Source organism: Cupressus sempervirens, chromosome 2 (genome assembly GCF_028749045.1).
Source record: "Cupressus sempervirens isolate cs-2001-9-10 chromosome 2, ASM2874904v1, whole genome shotgun sequence".
Lineage (NCBI taxonomy): Eukaryota > Viridiplantae > Streptophyta > Pinopsida > Cupressales > Cupressaceae > Cupressus > Cupressus sempervirens.
In genome coordinates this window covers 165,284,708-165,298,748 of record NC_143119.1, presented here as the reverse complement: position 1 = coordinate 165,298,748, position 14,041 = coordinate 165,284,708, and the positions used below count along the sequence as shown (strand labels likewise).

The window sequence follows — 14,041 nt, the reverse complement described above, 5'->3', positions numbered from 1 at the left end:
GCTAGATAAAGCCTCTAACTAATTCATCTTTGCCTCTACCGACTGTCCAAATCCTTAATCAGTTTGTATGATAAGGTACACTTAACATACAAAGCTTTCCCTTCCTACTGACATCTCCAAAGTTCTTTGATGCATGTATCAAGATTAACTAAGTTATTCTTGATATTCTGGCAGATGGTGCTAAACAAATTAGCATCATGTGAAATTTGAGCTTTTGCCTCTGCAACATTTAGAAAATTTGTAAACTCTTCATCAAAAGACTTTAGTACTGCTTGTGCTCTTAGTTCTAGATTTGACTCAGTGTGTTGTACTATCAAAGTACTATGCAATCTGTTAGTCACTTCCATCAAAGATCCTTGCAAACTCTTTATTATCTTATTCTTTTGTAGGAGTTTTTATATGGATGAAATCAGATTAGTTTGATCATCATCATTAGTGGCCAAACTTGCAAGAGAGAGTGGAGTAGATGAACTAAATGGTTTAGTTTCATCCTCCCTTTTTTTCTTTGTTGCTTCCCTAGCTTTCCTCTCTTCCTCTTCTTTCCTTTATTTTTCTTCTCTTTCCTTCTTTTCTTCTAATCTTTTCCTTTCTTCTTCCTTTGTTTTCTTTTACCTTTCTTCTTCAACAATTCTCCTATTGTCCTCTTCTTCCTTTCTTTTCTGAGTCTACAATCATTAGAGGGAGTCTCTTTACTATTTGAAGTTTTTTAGGTTCATAAGACTCAGTCTTTTCATCATCTTCCTCCTCCTCTTGTGCTATGAACAATTTTCTCTTTGACTATTTTTTGTTCTTCATCAGGTTTCTTCTTCTAAAATGGACTTCATGTTAATTTCTTGATAGGGGGTTGTTCTATCCTTTTCCTAGTGATGATCACCTTTCCCTTTGGCCTTTGAGGTGTCACAAATTATTGCATGTCCTTCTTTAGGCCAGCCTTTACCTTAGGCTCTATCACAACAAAAAAAATTCTTCTTGGTGGCCTTCAGCATCACAATAAGAAGTTATTTTCCTTTGCCTTCCTCGACTTTTGTAGGTTTTCTAGAACCATATACTTGTTCCTTATTACCACCTTCAACAACCTTTCTCTTTCTTTTCTTCCCTAGTTTGGATGTGTTAGATCAACAGTTGGCTGACAATTACAATTCCATATATGCCAAATTACTCAATAGTAACATCTATATCTTCTGCCAAAAGTGCAATAACTACTGCAATTATCTCATCTACATTTACTTCATGGGGCATTGGCCTTAGCCATGCTACCCTCAACAAAACTATTTGTGCATATACAAAATCTATATCTACCATGAAACATACTTTATCATAGTATTTATTGACAATAGACTTAGGAATTCTCATTCTGTTCTTCATCTTTACCTTGCATTCTTTAAAGTAGTTGTCCATTATTGCTTCAAATTTTTCTCCCAATCTATTGATTAAATCACTAGTCTTCTCTATAGTTGTTAGATTCCTATCCCATACATCTATTCCAATAGTAGGAAAAAAGTTTTGTACATATAAAAATATACAAACTAATAAGGATTCAAACTTACAAGTGATGTTCTTTACTTTCCTAACTACATCTAAGTTCTCTAGAAGTTGGTCAAGTTGCAGGTTAGAAAGATCATATGAGTGATCCTTCTTCACAATAATCCACTATTACATAAGATACATTGTTCAACCTAATAGATTGATAAAATTTGTGTGCTATCACACTAACAAAAAATTCAATTAATGGGTCTTCAATTCCATCAATTGGCATACCACAACCATTCCACTTTTCCTTGGTTAGATTTTCCATTTCAGTCCTTGTTCCACTTCTAATATTCTTTGGTCGATCCAAGGTAGGATACCCAATTACCCTATGAATGATAGGCTTGTTAATCTTGATCAGCCCACCTTATATCTATATTTTCATATCATGAATGCAATTGAGAACAATCTTTATCCATTCAACTTTGAAAATCTTTAGAAATCCTAGGGCATGGATAAGCCCTTTCTCGATAATGATCTTGTATTCATCCTTCAGAATTCCATCAATGTATAGTTTATCATAAGCTACTCTAATCTCAAAATCTTTGATTTCTCCAAATTTGCATTGATAACATAATCTTAAATCTTAAACAATCAAGACTTTGGGTAGAATTTATGATAAAGCTCCAATATCATCAACAATATTTTTGAGGTTCACTGAATTTCTGAAGTCTGGTGGAGGACTTTGATCATTTCATATGATTTGTGCACTATTGTCCTTCATCATTTCACTTATAAATGCCAATTTAAATAAGAGTTTGAAATAAAAATATTTTTCAAATATCTTCACTAAATATTTATGACAAATCTTTGAGAACAATACCTCCTTTGTTTCACAAATTTGTTGATAAACTATTGTGATTCTTTTTCTCTGGTTTCTAAAATCCTGTCGATCACCTTGAAATTTTCTCATAAGCTCTTTGATCACTTGGTGAATGAAAATGAATGTCCAAATTTTATCAATACCTTCAAACTTGCATTTTAGGTTTGTAATTAATGTCTTTGTACTTGGTTAGTGTATGTCAACTATCCCAGTCTCAACTTCATCTCAGTCAAGCTAACTCACTTAGCCATAACTAATTCATTCAATTAGTGCATTACCTTCCTTGATTACTCAGACTATACTACAAATCTCAGTCAATGTAGACTATACGACTAATGCTTGATACTTTATGATTTTGTTTTTCTAACAGTTCTTAATGCATGTTTGATTATGCAAATATGAAATTTTATCACTTATATGCTAGGAACTGATGTAAAATATAACATTGAGTATACAGTTTCTAGATACCTTCTTTCTCTAGTGAGATGTGGTGTGATCACTTGATCAATCAAATTGGGTGATCATAGTTTCATCTGCTCTACTACTTCTAGCTCTTACTATCTCTATCCATTTTATCTTTTCTTTAGGTTCATCACTTCCATTACTAGGTGTTGGTGCTAGTGTTTTGGTTTTATAGTTTCTACCAATGTGTCCAAGTTTGAGACAACTAAAACATACTATCTCTCCATTTATCCATTTCTTGTCCTAGCACTTCTACATCAAGCTTAAACTTTAGTTCACAATGAGGATGTTTCTACCTTCCTTGAGGAGCATATTTATCCTCTTGTTACTATTAATACGATAAAATATAAGTCCACTTTTCCTCCTCCTCTTATTATCATTCCTTATACCACTCTTTCTCATGAATATCCTCTTGTTGAAGATCTGACAAATAGCTATCCTAAATTTTATTACGTGCTTGTTTAATAAGTTTACACTGGCTTAGGACTTGGTATTAATTAATAGGCTCTCAGAAATCCTATTAATCTATATGCTAGATTGTTGGTTAATTCCTAAACTAGGTTTTGATTGAGGAACACCCACCCAACAAAAAATAAACAATCTCCTTATTTTGTAGCTTTTAGATATTAGATTGACGAATAGGTTGTTGTTTTGAATACCCTTTTTTCCTTTTTTGGAATGCCAAAATCAAAATCAATGTTGCACACTATTGTCAGAGGTGCATTGCACCCTTGAAGATCTCTTTTCACCACTGAAAATCTAGTTTTCCCCTCATTGATCTGTGCAATATTTTTTGGTTTTATCTACCCCACATACTTCAAACTAGATCTTAGGTTACAATAGCTTTTTACACCATCAAACAACATATTTTCAGGTTTTTTTTTCTAGAAGGTATCATCTTCTCTTTTATATTTCCATACTTTCCATTTTAACATTACTTATTTTTCCAATTTTACTTAAATCCTCTTAAGGTGGGGGTGAGAGGGAAGTAAATCCAAGTTAGTCATTCTTTTTTCTATTAGGTTTTGGTTTGACACTCTCTCTTGTATTAATCAAATCTAATCCAAAAGGGTGGATCTTTGTCTTCCCCCTTTAATGCATACATAGGGTTGACTTGTTTCCATTTTCTAATGCTACACAACCAGAAGAAATATAATAAATATAAAGCTCAATAAATCTCCTTTATTTCATTGACCAACACTCTACAAAAGTATCATATTTTAAAAAAATAGTGTATTTGATATCTTCTCCTCTTATAATATTAAAATTATTATATATTTCCTCCACTTGAGCACAAGATCTTGGACTCTCTACAACACCTCCTCCATTATCATTTTTTACAAAAATCCTTTTTAAAGACTCCCTTAAGTAAGACTTTTCAGGTTTGGACTTTCAAGTAATTGACTCCTCAAAATCAATTACAATAATTGAGGTTATAATGTTTTCCTTTCCTTATTATTGATTTGTGATGAAAGTATTAAGCACTTGTAACCTCATTAGAAGAAATAATATCTTAGCAATAATTTGATAGGTAGCTAATTCCTAATTTTTATCGGTACTATTTTAATTGATATCTCAAATAACCACCTCAAGCTCTTCTATTTATTTTGATATTCTTTTATATACTTGGCAGTGCTCTTTTCTAAGCTTTTGCTCCATGTAGTAGATTATACACAATATTCTTGAATTACAATTCCATTGGCTACATCCATGCTTTGAGATATTTATGACATTAAAAAATTGATGGTTATAATTTTGAGCATGAAAGAAAGGTTGTTATATGAATGCAAATTAAATGAATGATAGGACTTGTTAATGCATCATCTTTAGTAGCCATTGTCAATATGGAAACTGCACTGCTAGGATCATAGCATGCTTATTCTTTTCATCTAGTCAAACATGATCTAATTCATCACTATTCAAATTATCAATATTATTGGAAGTACATTCACTCTAAGAGTGGGATGAATCAATGTGGAAAAGTTCACAAAAAATTTACATATGCCTTGTGATAGTATCATAAACACAACACAAAAAGAATCAATCTTTTTCAATTTTAATATATCCCAAAGTGAAGTTTAATACTTTTGAGTTCTAGTTCATAGTATGTCATGTCTACTTGGTCTAATAATATCATAGCTGAAAAGTCCTTTTCACTTATGCATACAAGTATATAAGTATTGCCAATAAAATTCATGACAAGACACCTTAATAATATGTATAAAATAATCACTAAAGATTAAAGTGCCAACTCAAAACCTTGCATTATTTTAAAAAAGGATAAATTGACCCACACCATCCTTGTCATCAAGGAAAAATAAGAAAGTGAACAATATGGTCTCTTTCATTGTCCTGTATAAGTATAAATGAAGGCAATATCTTACCCTCAATTTTCATCTTAGCAAGAATTGCTAAAATTTTGGGTGTGACTATCAATCACCATACATTATTCAAGTGATTTTTTTGTTTCTCGTAGATTAATCTCTTAACATGTAAAAAGGAATGGAATAGAGGTACCATATCTAATCTATATTGTTGTTTCTCTTATTTGGAAGTTGCTAAGTAGATCATTTATCAATAACAAAGGTTAATAATTTTGATGTGATCTTGGCAATCATCATTTGTGTTTGATTTAAAGGAAGAACATCTAAATCTTCCATGGATAGTTCCATAGTTTGTACAAGATGTTAATATGCTTTTGCAAAACTCTCTGATTTAACTTGAGAAGTATCATTGGTATCAACTAACTTATCAATCTTTTGCATGATGATGATTTTCTAAGTTTTAAAAATGAAACAATTGTGGGAAGGAAAATGGATTCTAAAGAAAGAAAAAAATAACTACACATGGTGGCTTCATCATCTTCCATTAACATTGAAATGATACGATTGCAAATCAAGTAGTAATTCTTCATTTATAGATAAAGAAAAGTTTTCAGTGTGCAAAGGAAATGCTAGCAAACCTATTATTGAATTAAGGTTTGAACCTTCAAGTTTTTAATGTCTTATAGATTAGTCTCTTGCACTTATTATGCTATCATCTAATATTTTCATAATTTTAATCTATGACAAATTTCACTAGATTATCAGTTTTTAGTAAAATAGATTGTGCTCAAAGTGTTGTCCCTTCTAAAACATGCATATTGTTTTTGTTTATGGGCCAAAAGCTAAAAGTAAAACACATTGTGCTTTGAAGATAGAAGATTTCTACAATTCATAAAATGTGTTATTCTTTTAGGTCAAATTGTGTGTACATTGTTAGCATCAATGTTTGAGATTATACTTCATGACACATCATTCGGATGAGAGGGTGTAAGAATGTGAAATAGAATAGATTGTAGACCAAGACATTACAAAAAGAAGAGAGAATGTGGGCAAAGAGGAACATGTAGACCAAGAGAAAGAAGCATAAGAAGATGAGGGAAGTAAATGGGAATACAAAGAAGAAACACAACAAGCCAACCCCTAAATGAACCATAAGAATAAAATCAAAGAAAAGAGAGGATCAATTTTAAAAACCTAAAATAGAAACAAGACCATTAAATGAAATAAATAAATTATAATAAAATAAAATAAATAAAAAGAAATAAAATGATTGCTAAAATAAAATAAAGAGGTTAAAAAATTAAAGAAAGAAGAAAACAAAACCTAACAAAATAATAAAAAGAATAAATTACACACACACACAAAACCCTACCAAAAGATAAAATAACACAAGCAAGGGAAAATAAGAAATAACAAAACAAAATATAAAAATAAAAAAACTACCCAGAAAAAAGAAAAAAAAAATTACTATGAAATAAAATGAAGCACAATAAGAGAAAAATCCAAACATAGTCTTAAAGTGAAAAAAGAACAAGAACAATATAAGTAAACCAAAAAATCATAGAGAGTATGAACTAACATATATAAGTATATGTAGGCATACGACACACACACACACGAGCTTGCACTTGCACAGACATCTACACCCACTTACACATGCACATTGTGAATCCTATAATAAGACAAAGTTGTTGTTTAGAATAGATATTTGTACCACTAAACAAATAATAGTTTGAAGGATTGCAATTGTCAACCAAGAAAAAAAAGATTCAACCAAGAAAGAAGAGATTACCCTGATATCATTGTTTTTTATGACAACAATATCCACAAAAAAAGGTAATGAAAATCTTCTAAGAAGGAAGAAAAAGTGAGACTGCAAAGATAAAGATAGTTACTATCACCAATTCAAGTGTGAAGAAATTTCCAGCTTGCATAATGAAAGACACCAAGATTAAAATGATAAAATACATTCAAAATAATAGAAAAATATATAATTATACACATAGAAGAAAACTATTGTCAACATCTCGCTATTTAACGTTTTTTAAAATTAACATTTAATACCATATGTAATACATAATCAATTCTAATTTTTAATGAAGACAATGTTTTTAATATAAAATTAATAAATTCTAATCAAATTGTGCTCTTCACAACTTTCAAAGTTGCATAGATATGATAAATAAGAAAATAAAAATAGAGTCACACTTTCTTCAAAAAATACATATGTTCGTCAACTTAAGACAATTTTCAAAGATGCATTAAACGATACTTCGAAGAAAATAAAAATAATATAGTCACACCAAAAACATTTAAAAATAATCCTCAATGAGTTGGAATGAAGTAAGAGAGTTTATGTACGGTGAGGTTGAACACTTATCATATGTGTGATCTCACTTTTTTGTTCCCATCTCTTTGGGACTAAGTCGACGAGCAGAATGAAGGGTGTCGATGAGATTCCCCTGTTTACTTACACAGAAGAATCTTCACTTGTATGTGTTGACGGTGCAGCCCTGTGTGATGAATTGAAAGGGAGGGGAGGATTGCTGACATCATCTCCATTTCCTTCCATCATTTGAACCACTCTGCTCATGCTCGGTCTATCTCTTGAGTTGTATTGAATGCACCACAGTCCTACTTTGGCCAGTCTCACTCCTTTCTCCATCTCCTCACATTCTATTTCTGCCCTACCACTTCCCCTCAATCCCCTCTCTAACTCACCCTTCTCCATCATCTTGAATGCCCACTCTGGAAAATACAATTGACTGGACCGACTTACCTACACATCGACATTCTTCCTTCCTCCAACCATCTCCAATAATACCATTCCAAAACTGTAAACGTCTGATTTGTCTGTTACAGACCCCAAATTTCTATTCCACACCTCTGGAGCAGCATACCCTGGCGTTCCTTTTGCAGCTGTCATTGATATGTGATCGTCTCCCCTGCCGCACAATTTCGCCAGACCAAAATCAGCTATTTTGGGTGTTAAATCCACATCTAATAATATATTGTGGGGTTTAATGTCAAAATGAATGATACGGTTGTTACAATCTTGGTGTAAGTATGCTATTGCACGAGCTGCACCGAAAGCAATTGAATACAGCTGTGCCCAATTTAAGATTTCTTCTTTTTGTCTTCCTACAAATATGAACTCATCCAGAGATCCATTAGCCATGTACTCATACACCAACGCGTTTCTATATTCTTCATAGAAATATCCCATCAGGCGAACCAAATGAACATGATGGACCCTTCCGAGGGTTGCTACTTCGTTCATGAATTGATTCTCACATCGCCTTGACTGATCAAGCATTTTGACGGCCACCAGTTCGCCGCTAGGTAGCTTTCCTTTATATACGACACCAAAACCTCCTTCCCCTATTTTATGAGCAAAGTTATTGGTGATCTTTGTGAGCTGAGAGTAGGAATATCTAGATGGCATTTGATGAACATAATCTTGCAGAAATTTCTCCACGCCGGACAGATCGGGCTCCTGAGAGGAAGTGGGTGAAAACCTCCTCGAATAAACATTAAGGATTGTCCCCACGCCGCAATCCATAAAATTCGGTAAATTTAATAATTATTTCCGACGAAATGTATACATCATCTCTTAAAGCCACAATCGATAAAGAAGTTAATGTCCAGTCACCTAGAATAATAGACCTGGCAGGTTTAGTCTTTGAATTGTCTGCAACGCGCCAATACATAAAGCTCAATGAACAATTCTTACCATAAACTTTTGTAGGATTGAATAGAGAGAGAATGGAGTCAGTGTTCTTACCAGAGCGGCAGTCTGGATTGGGGCTGTCCGTGCAATTGCAATGAACTTGCATTGAATTGGTTTCATATTCGCAAATCCCCTGGTGATACAGGCAACGCTCGCACTCTTGGGTGGGATTCCACTTTATTCGGAGCCCTAGATAAGGTAGATCCGGTGGATATTTTTCCAAGCTCTCAGCTGGGACTGGCAAAGTAACCCGCGACTTACACATTCTCCCAAAACTTAACTCCTCAGTCGAATTTAAAGACCAACTACGGTTACATGATAGTGGGTACACTAGGTTTTCCTGAATTGTGAGAGGAGAGCAATCCTCCCATAGAGTTAAATTCCTGCCGTCATGGGCAATGCTAAATTGGGGACTGGACCAGATTTCCGATGTATGGCTACTGAACAATGGATTGCATCGCTGACTCCACTGATCCTTGTCGATTATTGTTATAGTGGGATCCTCATACCAATTGTCCATCTTCCAGTTCTCTGATATATCCAGTATGTAGTATTGATGGGCGCTAATATTGATTAGAGGCATATGCAGTGCAGAATCACAGTCAACCCGAAGAGCAGGGTCCTCGCAGCTGCTGTTCATTGTTACGAAGGGATATGAGAATGTTAGATTCCCACATTTCCAGGGTGCTTGGCAAGCTCGACATGAAGGAGGCAGGCAACATATGAAAATCGTGAAGACAAGAAAGAGGGAGCGCAGGGGGTATAGAGGGGATAGACTGCTATACCGAGAGCAACATAGATAACGATGTAGGCCTTCCATTTTCATCTTCAGTCGTTTACAGGAGCAACAAGCAAAACAGTACTAGAATTGAAGTAGAGAGATCCGATGAAGAGCAGATTAATAGCAGGGAAAGATTTGGGAGAGAAGGGGGAGAGAAAGACCCGGCGCAAGGAAGACCACAACGGAGTCAATACGCCAAATTGATTCTTCTTTTCCGTTGCCCCTACTCAATTAACTAGGACAAATTTAACACCAGAATTTCCGAACGATTTCGGTTGTCTCTTTCTTTCTTCCTTATTCACATCTGCTGGTGATAAAATCCCACGCGCTTTTCTTTTAAGTGTCACAGTCGCCCGTGACTACAGAAAATATCTGACTTCCGTGAAACGGTTCCTCGAGGAAGTTTCGGGTGTAGCCTTTCGAGAGCACTGAAAGTTCTCAATTCTGGCTTCCCAAATGCCTGGATATTTCTACGAAAATATCCCTACGAAGAGAGAAATTGCAAGGAATCCATAATATGAAATGTGGGTATTGCCTGGGTGTTTACTTTATCGTCAATTCAATACCGGTTCGGAGCTTTTTCCTACCATGCAAACATGCAAAATACAAGGTACAAACATTATTCTTAGAGTGCTAGGATTCTACAGCAAATCATTATCCTATTAAACTCGGCTTCATCAAATTCTACGAAATTTCAGTGGTTCTAGAGACACATCTCACTACACAAATTTGCCCAATTAAATTTAGCTTATTTCAATACACCAATTTACACATCTTTAGCCTCCCAAGATTATGATTGCCAAAATTAATGGTTGTGCAAAGACAAATAATATTTTCAAGTGGTGCCTTTTACTGGTTGGTAGCTTAGAGGCCTCGTGCCTTGCTGGGTTGCCTTGCAGGTCTGAACTCCCTATAATTTAAATTTTTTTTTTTTTCATGAATGTGGTGTAGAATAGATTAATGAAATTATGCAAATAATGTATAAATTATTTTAGATTTAGTAAATTATATATATGTGTGTGTGTGTGTGTGTGTGTGTGTGTGTGTGTACATACATATTACACACACACACACACACATATAGATGTATATATATGTACATATGTGTGTGTGTGTGTATATGTATATGTATATGTATATGTATATATGTATATGTATATGTATATGTATATATGTATATGTATATATATATGTATGTATATATATATATATATATATATATATATATATATATATATATATATATATGTATGTATATATAACACAATGTATATATATATATATGTATATGTATATGTATATATATATGTATGTATATGTGTATATATATATATATATATAACACAATGTATTATTTAAAATTTTAATTGATAAACAAATTGTTACAATTTATGAAAAAGTATTAAATTTAAAAGATCTTGTATTGCAGAACTTTTTAAATTTTTTATATTTTAGTCAAAATTTAAATTATATCACATTTGAGTTTCTAGAGCAAATGAATGAGGGTTTTTTGCAATTCTAGATGTGTTAATTGTTGGCTCCACATAATTGACAATGGTGGAGTAGGCTCGTATGAGTTCACCTTTAGGTACCCCCACTGCTCGTAATTTGCAGCTATATGCTAGGGTTGAAATTTTTGAATAGAAAAGAGGAATAAGACACCAAGGGAAGATGAGGCTCAAGCCAACAACTAGGAATTAGAGGAACTTTTTACTAAACTCCGTGAAAAGCATGGAGGAAGAAAATTTGGCTATTTGAGAAGAATAAACTACAATAATGGGAAAGGAAATAGAAACAAGTAGAATGACAGAAGTACAAAACAAAATATTAGAATAAAAAAAAAAAAAGAGGTTACAAAACTTTACAATTAATGGTCCCTAGTAATGTAATGGACTGCATTGTTGAATGCTAGCACAAAATTGTAATTTTATTTTTCTTAAGAGGCATGCCCTCGTAATTTGGTTTTTGTAAATAAAGTAAAATTGACTAGCATATTAGGGGTTGGGAGATTTAGGCTTAAATAAGGGATTTAGATAAAGATTATTTTTTTTGTAAATTTTAAAATAGGTGACCGTGCACAAGTTGTACTACAATATGGCACTTGGATCATATGTAGTTAGATTTTTTGATCTACAAGCTTAAACCTTATATTTTTATCCTAGAGGCCCATCTAAGTCATGTTACCCTATGTGAGTGAAATTTCATTTTTGAAACTAGCATTTAGGACTTTCTTGTGAGAAATGGTGTCTTAGCTCAATATAAGAGTCATCTAGTGCAAAAGTAGTGAGGAAAAATTCTTGACCTTAAGGGTTCATCCAAGAGTATGTGAAGGAATGAACTTAAACAAGTACACATCTAAAAATATAAAACATATAAGGACCTAGTTTTAATTTTAACAAACCTCTAATATATACTTAAATAAACCCAATGCTTGTTTTTATTACTATAAAGAGGGCTATCTGATAAGAGACTGTCATGTCAAGAAATGTCAGATTACAATATTACAAGATAATGTCACCTACTAGTCAACATTTAATAAAATCTCTAGCCCAAAATTTAGTTATGCCTAATGATAATATTCTTTTACCCTAAGAAACAACATGTCCCATCTGATGTTTAAAATCATAACAAGTACCTAGATATGTTTAATTCACCCATCCAAGATATTGTAATGATTGATATTTTGAAGATGGCGAGGAAAGTAAATTAAAATTCTAGAATTCTTAGAATTTAAGGTACATGTTTTTCTCTTATCACTCTTTCCCTCCTTCAACGCCACATGTAAGGGAGGTGGGATGGAGCTCTTCTTTTCCTCCTACCATTCCAAGGAAAATTTTTGATCCCCTTTTCCTTCTAAATATTAAGAAATTTCCAACGACTTATTTTCTCTTACTAACCCCCATTATGTTGGGCCAACCTTAAACATCACACACTAAGGAAGAAATTAAGCCTAGAAAAGTAAGTCAAACTTTGACTATTTAACACTTTTGCACTAGGAATCAAGCCTTAGTGTGTGATGTTTAATTCGTTCGATTATGTTTTCCCATAAGAGGAGACCATTTCTAAAATTTCATCACCATGATCTTCAAATTTGTCTTAGAATGTAAGAGGGAATTTTCTCCCTCGTCATGAATATGGAGTCAAATATTTTACATCATTGAGTGCAAACTAGATATTATATTTCTTCATGAAGGTAATATCAATGCCATCTATCACACTTATTTTATATAGATATTCATCTTTCTTCTATATGTAGCACATAGAAGTAGGGAAGGTCATTGATGTAGATTTCAAAAATAACTTGATAAAGTTGAGGACCCTTCTTATTGTTGTGGGTAGCTCCTAACCTTTATCAATAGAAAAATACATTAGTTTTTATCAGTTTATGCCTCTAATAGTGAAAAAGACAAATTAATTATGAGATTAGATGTATAAAAGTTTTCCTAATGTTAACTAGGTGGTAGGAGGCAATTTTAATATGGTGAAACATACAAGGGCAAGTCTTTTTGAAAGTAAAGTCCACCAAGATAACTAAGAGGAGGGGGTGGGATAAATTAGTTATCCAATTTAAAGAAAACTTATTAACCTTATTAAATTGGGAACATGTAATCAACAAGTACAACAACGACGAGAAGATAACTATGCACAATAATATCAAATTTGTTAACTAGGGAAACTCTTGATCAAGGGGAAAACCCCAGTGGGGATGGTACCCACAAAATGATATACTAATGTATCAATTCCTTGTAAGAGGATGGACCCTATTAGGAGTCAATAAATTACGTTTAGTACATATTAGTCCCTATTAGGAGACTTTGAATCCATGTGAGGAGATTCCAACCTTGTTAGGAGTTGTAGAAGGCAGAAGGACCCATTGTCCAAGCACCTTGAGGGTAAAGACAAATGAACTAGCTATCCAACTGGCCTTAGTAGTATTCCTTCTAGAATCATACCAAATGATCAATTTTCCACTAGCACTCTCTGCCAAATATAATCATTGTGCCTCTATTGCATGAAACACTTCTTTGATCTCAATATCAGATTTATTGAATCTTGCATCTAGATTCACATACTCACATCACATAAAATCCCTTAGATCACTTACTTATAATTTGCAGTCAATAGTTTCAATTCACAATCACTTGACACACATACACTTAACTAAAAGGATTTTTTTTTTCTTTTATACCAAGTCCTCAAACTAATTATTAAATCAGCCTTAAGGATTTCTCAATCTACATTTACAATAGAACCTCATTAAGATAATATAATACACATTATATTGCATCTTTCCATAATTACATAACATTTTTGACTCATAGTCTCCACAAATCTTCACATGCACAACCTCAGACTTTGCATGATCAACTAAACCATCATCATCATGTCTTCTA

At 33.1% G+C, this 14,041-nt stretch overlaps 1 pseudogene across 1 annotated transcript; it reads right to left on the bottom strand.

Moving 5' to 3' along the window:
• Window positions 1-7,365: 7,365 nt before the first annotated feature.
• Window positions 7,366-9,876, bottom strand: LOC149571566 (LEAF RUST 10 DISEASE-RESISTANCE LOCUS RECEPTOR-LIKE PROTEIN KINASE-like 2.4; annotated as a pseudogene). Its single transcript, XR_016359831.1, has 2 exons — window positions 8,921-9,876; window positions 7,366-8,827 (listed from the first exon to the last, which is right to left on the bottom strand). The product of XR_016359831.1 is annotated as an LEAF RUST 10 DISEASE-RESISTANCE LOCUS RECEPTOR-LIKE PROTEIN KINASE-like 2.4 (transcript).
• Window positions 9,877-14,041: the final 4,165 nt, after the last annotated feature.